Source organism: Mus pahari, chromosome 21 (assembly GCF_900095145.1).
Source record: "Mus pahari chromosome 21, PAHARI_EIJ_v1.1, whole genome shotgun sequence".
NCBI classification, from domain to species: Eukaryota; Metazoa; Chordata; class Mammalia; order Rodentia; family Muridae; genus Mus; species Mus pahari.
This window is the reverse complement of record NC_034610.1, coordinates 16,546,660-16,555,657: the sequence shown is the minus strand read 5'-3', so window position 1 is coordinate 16,555,657 and position 8,998 is coordinate 16,546,660.

The following is an 8,998-nucleotide window of genomic DNA, read 5'->3' as shown; positions in this document are numbered from 1 at the left end:
ACCCATAGACTGTCCCCAACGGCTGTTTCCGGTGAGTGGCCCCACCCCCCGGAGGCAGGTCCCTCCCTCTCCGTCGCAGGCTGCCTTCCATACAGCTCCAGCTGTCAAGCTTCTCTGGACCCTCTCTCCACAAACTCCCCACAAGTTTGCTGTCAGCGTAGACCAGAACTGTATCTGACAGGACGCTGCACCCGGATATCTGACCACCACACTGAGTTCTGAACCCTTCAGATAAAAGATAACTTGACTACCAGCCCGTGAGCAACAACCTTATCCCGAACAATCCCAACACACAGAAACGACAAGTCAAAACCAAGTCCTGAAAATTTGACTTGCGGAGAGACATTTTAAAAACTTGGATTTTGAAAAGAAATAGGCGTCTCAAGAAGTCAGTGAATTTATTTTGAACTGCCTGGCTTTCACCACTAGATGGTGGTCTTGCCATTTTCCCAATTCAAGAGGCGTTTGTCTTCTGTGACTCAAGATAAAAGTGCTTTGAGATAAAACAGACTGTACTAAACCAACACAATCCCAAAGAATAATCTAAACATTTTCTCTCCTGCCCACAAATAAGCTTAGTCTCCACCCCTTATCAAACCTTTCTCTACTACAGACAGAGACCACTGTAAAAATACTACAGTAATCACAATGCAGAGTTGTGATCATTATGGGGTAGGTCATTATGAATGTTTGTCTACACTGCCCACTATAATAACTATGATCACCTTGTCTCTGGTGATTCGATGCTGCCACCTGGCCTTTGCTACTTTGGGGCCCAATTAAATACATTACATTTAATTCATTCAATTGAGTAGCAGCATCTCCAACCCTAAGGTCTGGCACAAGGAAAAGGGCAAGAACAAAACTCTTCAAATGTGCTGTTGCCCCTCTCACCAGTTTTTGTCCAGAGATACTAAGTGCAACAAGCCAGCCAAATTAGTTTTCTTCTTTTCCCCCAAATTGTAGAAAACTTCATATACAGGGTCACCTAGTTCACACCAGTCACAATTGATGAGTTAAGACAATCAAAGGCATTTGCTTCTTTAAGTTTGAAACATAGTTACCGCCACTGTCCTTCTATATTCCCCGAGCTCCCAGGGGAGAGAGTATCTGGAGAAATTTCAGGAGTTGAAGATGCTAGTGAATTAGAAGGTGCTGGCAAATTATTAAACAGATTCCAGATTCTTAAAACATTCATTCTTACACTTCTGCTCCTCTAGAACCAATCCTGGTACCAACTTGGGTCTTAGTTAGGATTCTCTAGAGACACATAACTTATGGAATATCTCTATATACATACATATATACATATATACTTACAGTCTGTAGTCCAACTAACCCAACAATGGGAAGCTGTGAATGGGAAGTCCAAGATTCTAGCAGTTGCTCAGTCCCATGAAGCTAGTTGTTTAAGCTGGCCTTCTGTAGAAGTAGGTTTCAACAGATGTGCTGGTGAGTGGTTGAAGAAGAGTGAATCTGCCTTCTTCCAGTGTCCTTATGTAGGCCTCTAGCAGAAGGTGTGGCCCAGATTAAAGGTGTGTACTACCAAACCTGGATCTGGGACTTGCTTTGTCCCAGGCCTAGAACTCTGCCCACCTCAGTCTCCTGGAATTAAAGGTGGGTACTACCTTGCCTGGACCTAAGATTTTCATGGCCACTATGCCTCAAGATCTCCATGTTAAGATCCAGGTCAGAAACCTGACTTCCAGATTCAAGATCTGGATCACAGGTGTGCCCTTCATTTCTGAACTGTAGTTCATTCCAGATGTAATCAAGTTGACAACCAGAAATAGCCATCAAACAAAGAGGTCAAACAGGGCTCTGGGTTGGAGAACAAGAGCATAAATTTTTGCAATTAGTCTAGATGTTCTTAAAAATGAATAAATGCAAGAAAACTACTCTGTGACCCAATTTCAGCACTGATATGTGACACTATTCCTTTGGAAACACTGACAATAATCTAGTTACCACAGATAAAGAACCAAGGAAGACCAAAGTTGGGAATCAATGAAGTCCAACTTGGTGAACCAGTGAGATTTCTGTTAGTTTTTTTCTTTAAGGATGTTTTCTCTGCACGGATGTCTCTACATCGTGTGTGTTTCTGGTGCCCACAGAGGCCAGCAGAGGACATTGGATGCCCTGGAGTTGAGGCTATAGATTGAGTGCCCATATGAGAGTGCTAGAAATTCTTTGAAAGAACAGACCGCATTCTTAACCACTAAGTCATCTCTAAATCCCAGTGGAGCAGTGAGTTTTACTGGGGTGATTTAAAAGAGTGTGGGTGAAGGGTTACTGATAGAAGTACGAAGGACTGAATGACATCTGCGTCACCATGTGAGGATGTTATCTAATGAAGCTGCAAACCTTCGGATCACTGCACAGCTTGCAGACAGTTTACCTGAGGTAGAAAGTGTGTCTATCAAGTCACTCACTACCTTCTCCAGTCATTTTGTCCTGTGTTGTCTGCTTCATGGCTCGTCTGAGTATGTTCGGGGAAGCTCATCTTGTCTGACAGTATCAGCAGTCCTTATTAATTATGTATGCTTGAGGCAGGAGGGTACTAGTGAATCTTGCTGTTTTCTGGGACTTCCTGAAACTATTTTGTTTTATTTTTTATTAGATATTTTCTTCATTTACATTTCCTTTTTTTTTTTTTTTGTTTTTCGAGACAGGGTTTCTCTGTATAGCCCTGGCTGTTCTGGAACTCACTTGGTAGACCAGGCTGGCCTCGAACTCAGAAATCCTCCTGCCTCTGCCTCCCGAGTGCTGAGATTAAAGGCATGCACCAACACTGCCCAGTGCACTTCCTGAAACTATTAAGTCATCTATTTCTGAGCTTCAAGAGCTTCTTTGTAGGATGTACTATTTCAAGTCCCCTCATTAAATTGCTTTACACCTCTTTTAATGTCCCCTGTTTTAAGGGACTTCCTTGAAGTTAGAAGGTTTAGTCTCAGAGGATGCTGATATACAACATCCTCTCCCGGGCATAACTTCCAAGGTCTTTCCATCTTATCACTTGCCCATCATATTCTAAGAGACAAGATCTTTTGGGTTCAAACTCCATCTTAGAAAACCTGGCCTAAGGTAAGTTAACTAACAGGCTGGTACCTCCACCAGTTTTCAGGTTACTCCCCCAAAAGACCTATGTCTATCATCAGTTTCCAAATTACCCACCAACAAGATTTACATCTAACACCAGTTTCCAGTTTATTCCCTGTCTTAGTCAGGGTTTCTATTCCTGCACAAAGATCATGCCCAAGAAGCAAGTTGGGAGGAAAGGGTTTATTAATCTTACACTTCAACGCTGCTGTTCATCACCAAAGGAAGTTGGGACTGGAACTCAAGCAGGTTAGGATGCAGAAGCTGATGCAGAGGCCATGGAGGGATGTTGCTTACTGGCTTGCTTCCCCTGGCTTGCTCTGCTTGCTTTTTCATAGAACCCAAGACTACCAGCCCAGGGATGGTACTATACACAGTGGGACCTCCCCCCTTGATCACTAATTGAGAAAATGCCTTACAGCTGGATCTCATGGAGGCATTTCCTCACCAGAAGCTCCTTTCTCTGTGATAACTCCAGCCTGTGTCAAGTTGACACACAAAACCAGCCAGTACAATTGTCCCCTTGTCACCTTGACACACAAACACATCGCTATTAAGCTTCAACCCTTACTTTATTATTCATTCCCAAGATCTAAATAACTTTAAAAGTCCCACAGTCTTTACATATTAAAAGTTAAATTCCTTTAAAATATCCAATATCTTTTAAAATTCAAAGTCTTTAAAAAATTCTCTTAACTGTGGGCTCCACTAAAATACCTTCTTACTTCAAGAGGGAAAAATATCAGGACACAGTCACAATCAAAAGCAAAAGCAAAGCCCAACTGTCCAATGTCTGGGATCCACTCATGATATTCTGGATTCCTCCAAGGGCTTGAGTCACTTCTCCAGCTCTGCCCTTTGTAGCACACACCTTGTCTTCTAGGCTCCAGATGCCTGTACTCCACTGCTGCTGCTCCTCTTGGTGGTCATCTCATGGTACTGGCATCTCCAAAACAGTGCAACTAGGCTTCACCAATAGCCTCTCATAGGCTCCCTTCATGCTGCTAAGTCTCAACTCCTTTGCATGACCCCTTCAGTCCTGGGCCATTTGCAACTGAGGCTGCACCTTCACCAATGGCCTTCCATGGCTGCTCACAGTACCAAGCCTCAGCTTCTCTTCATGATCCCTTCATGCCTTCAAAACCAGTACCACCTGGGTGATTCTTACACATTACCAAGTTCCACTGCAGCAAGAGGTACAACCTTGGTTATCTCTGGAACACAGCTTCTTTGTGCTCTCAGAAAACACTTCCCAGAAGATTTCACCTCAATGATGCTGGTCTCTTCTTAATCACCACTAATTTTTTTTAGCTCCAGTTAACTAGCATCGATAGTTCCAGTAATGCAAAGGTTTCACTTCAGTAGTTCTGATATTTTGTAAATCACAGCTGATTCTTCATCCCCAGCTAAATAAAACCACAGAATCTTCACAATCAAAATAACAACAGCCCTGATAAGAGTCTTTAATCTTCCCTCTGAAATTTCACAAGCCAGGCCTCCATCGTTTGCCCTGTTCTCAACATTATCTTCCAAGCTCCTACAGAACATCCCACAGAGCTCTTAACATCCCAATGGCTCTTCTAGCTCAAAGTTCCAAAGTCCTTCCACAGTCCTGACCGAAACATGGTCAGGTTGTCAAAGGAATACCCCACTATGCTGGTATCAATTGTAGTGGCTATTCCTGGTTGTCAACTTGACTTTACCTGGGAGTGAACTACAATCCAGAATTGGAAGGCTCACCAGTGATCCTAATCTGTAGGATGGGAGATACAAGTTTCTGACCTGGATCTTGGCATGGAGATGTTGAGACATAGTGGCTGTGAATCCTAGAAGATTAATATAGGGCTCTCTAAATTCAAGGTCATCTGGGACAAAGCAAGTCCCAGATCCAGGCATGGTGGTATAAACCTTTAATCTGGGCCATACCTTCAACTGGAGACCTACATAAAGACATTGGAAGAAGGAAGATTTGCTCTCTTTATGTTGCCTGCTTTCCTTATGGAACCGAGCAACTGCTAGATACTTGGACTTCCATTTACAGCTGCTGTTGACCATTGTTGAGGAGTTGGACTACAGACTGTAAGGCATCAACAAATTCCCTTACTATGTAGAGTCTACCCATAAGTTCTGTGACTGTAGAGAACCCTATTACACTGACATCTGTGTTCCTATAGTTTGTGGAGTGACTCTTAGACCACATTTATACTTTATGAGTACTTATACTTTCCCAGGAGAATAAATCACATGGTTTTCCAAGCACCTTTACATTCTAAAATTCATCATAAATGAGAAATTTCAGCAGGGATGTTTACACGAGTTTCCATTAAAACTAGTATTTAAGTAAACATTCATTATCTGAAACTAGCTCCATATGTTCATTAAAAGTGCAAAACAGTAATTCTTATGCCACAAGTTAGCACAGTTTTGTCAAGAGGCAAATCATTTACCTTGGGTGTTATTAGTTTTGAAGTTTTGCATAGATAAATCCAGTCAATATTTTAATTTCTGTTCTTGCACTTACAATAAAATTGTCCATTCTCAGTTTATGACTATAAATTATCAGATAATGGTTTCACAGTTAGGCTAGAAGGAATGTTTTCCCTGATCATAAATTTGTTCCAAGCCTGTTTTTTGCAGTTAGTTTGTGACTCAGGAAGGGCTACAGACGTCTAGTTGCTGCCTTTTATATAAAAAGCTCAAAATTACTTGTATAAATTTAGAAATTCTATAGAATCAGTATTAGGAATTAGCATATCATTAATTCATCTACATAGCGTTACCACAAGAAATGTATCTTCATTGATCTGCAATGAATCTGCCCAATAGTGTGGGCTAATGCCTAGAGATCACTATATTATTTAATAATGACAGTAAATACATAATTATAACAAGAATCAATTCCGAGATGAGATCTCTACCTGCCTTGCAATTAGGACTTCACCTATCACAGATCATGCAATCAGATGGGCCATCTCCAGAAAGGTCACTTGCATGCCTTTAGCCTTTGATAGATGGCTCTGAACACAGCAAGAGATCAGAAAGAACCAAGAATGGGTAAGTTTATTAGCAGCAAGTCTCAGAGGCTGAAAACATTTTAGGTCTAGATTAGATCATGGGAAGGCTAGAACCTTCCACGTTTAGACCTAGGTTAGCACACAGAGGCAGTAAGCTTCATAATCCACTATTATTACCAGGAGAATAAAAGTTACTTTTATGTATTATAGAATTTTTGTGTTTTTTTTTTCTCTCATGATGAATTTTCTTTTATGTCTATTATTTTAGCACTACGCAAAGGATTTGTTAAATTGAATGCATTAGTGGAGGATTTCCAATGAGCGGCAAGACATGGGAATTATATATGGTATACCTTTTTATGTGTTAAGTTTCAACCCTGGTTCAAGTGGCTGTGGTATCTATTTCATGAATCAAAGTGGACCTGGCATCCAGGTTCTTGCAGCAATCCTCTGTTTCTACCTGTTACAGGCCATTTCTGGCATACCCTGCCCTCCACCCTGAACTAGGGGCTAGACTGCCCTTCTGCAGAGGCTCTTCCCTATAAAATCCATTTTGGTTACCCCACCCATCTTGTATCCTTTTCTACCTTTCCCCTGCTGGCTGCCCTACTTGGTTCCCTCAACTTCCTCTCCCACTCTATAACATGGCTCAGGGGTATGAGCATTCTGGACACCCCCAGATGTGTCTGACTCTGGCTATGCTCTCTCACAAACCAATAATAAACTCTTTTCTCCACCATGTGTAGGTTTGGCCACACCCTTTACTTCTTTAAAATTAAAAAAAAAATTTCTTTTTTAATTTTTTCCCACTCATCTGGTGCCGAAACCCAGGACTGACTCTGTCCGCAAGGAACTCATCTACTCTGAAACAGTCCTCTGATCTGACTCTTAGCGAATCTTTTAAGACTATTGTGTGAACAGTTTTTATTTCTGTATTGATTTGTAAACTCACTGAGTGTGGCTAAAAAATCTGTAAAATTTATCTTTAAACTTACAGCAAAAAGCTTATAATTAAATACTATATGTACAAATTTTAATTTATGACAATATCCTATTTATGTGATTCAACATTTTTCTAGGATATACTGTATATGCAACTTAGATTTATCTCTTCTTTAGGAAAGCAGATATTTTAAACTGCAACCATATTGCTCTCCTCCGTCTTGACTGATTACCTTCAAGATCTAAGCAGCCACATAACTGGCAGCCATCTTTACTAAAGTTAAAGAGTACCTGCCGTTTGACTTCATCATCTTAAGATGACCATATGGCATAAAGCCACAATTATAAAACTTTCTTAGTCCACTGAGCCCTTAGTTTATCATGGTATCTCCTTTAAGGCTTATTGGGGAGAGGGGTCCATGAGTCGATCCATAAACCACACAAACACCAATCTCAGTCAGACAAAAGTGGTTTATTGACTGCACATCTTAATACTGGTCAGATCAGGGACATAGTTCAGTAGGGGCCGAGGCTATGACAACAAACATTTCTCAGGGGAGGCTTATAAAGGACAATACCACAAAACCCACAATGAGCTCATAGGAAGGTACAGGAAGTGCCTGGTGCTCAGCTCTGACTCAAGTTATTTTAGACATAAGAGTTCATATTAACCTTTAATTTGATGGGTCTTTTGCAAAGCTTTGTGGAATTTCTTAAAATTAGCAAACCTTAGAAGATACAGCACATAACAGGGTATGAGGACAGCATAACCTTGCTGAGTCAAGTTATTTTTTTCTGCATCAATGACTGCTAGGCATATTCCAACAACAATATGAAATAACTGGCAAGCATGTAACAAAATGGCTACAATTGTGCTGGGGGGTGGGGCAGACCTCAACAAGACTAAGAAAGCAACAACGAATCTCAAATATTGTGGGTTAGTATGGATTTTTGTATGATGATAATTTACAACATACAATATATGTGATTTAACTGTGATTTACAGCATACTTCATATGGGGATAAACTTTTTAGTTATAAACGTCTGTTCAGATTTTAAAAAGTTGATTTATGATATATGTCTAACTATTTTTGTCTTTGCTAACTGTTTAATAATAAGCTGCTAGAAAGTTTAGAAAGGTAACATGTTTGATAAGTATGGTATATTTGATAAATATTTGTTTGACAAATAAGATGTATTTGATAAATTTGATAATAAAGACTTATAAATTCCTAAGTTCTACTCAGGTTCATAGTGATATTTGTCTAGCTTCTCTGTCTTTGATCACTCAAAGCTTTAGATATTTGGATGAATGATATCATACAAAACCAAACTGTAATATTCTATAATATTCTTGGTATCCCAAGAAAATTCTTTTCACAAGAAAATTCTTTTGAGAAAAAAGCCCCTATTTGCTCAGGGCCTTGGGTAAAGTATCAGCTTCCTAAAAAAGGTGAAGCATTCTCCTTATTTCTGGAAAGAGGAACTTGAGGTCCTTCCATCAAGGTATGACTGTGGTGCCTATTAACTTGTCAAGGTCAGTGCTAGCCTCTAGATTCCCTCAGTACCTGCTTATAAGCCCTACCCCAGCTTACAGCATTGGGAGTTTGAAATAATATTTTCCCATTTTCACCCAAGGAGTGACTATTTTTTTTTCCTGTGTCCTTTTTCAGGATCAGTAAAGACGTCAGTCTCCCTATGGATCTTATCCATGATTAAGAGTTTTGTTTTGGTACTAAAAAAAGCTTCAATTCAAAATTGTTATTTTCAATGAGCAAACTAAATAGAAGTAAACCTGAAAAATTCTACCCTTATATAACCTACTAAGTAGCTGTTACGGATAATTAAGACATACAAGGAAATGGTCAGTCACTATATGTGATGATTTATATATGCTTGGCCCAGACAGTGGTACTAGTAGGCGTGGCCTTGTTGGAGTAGG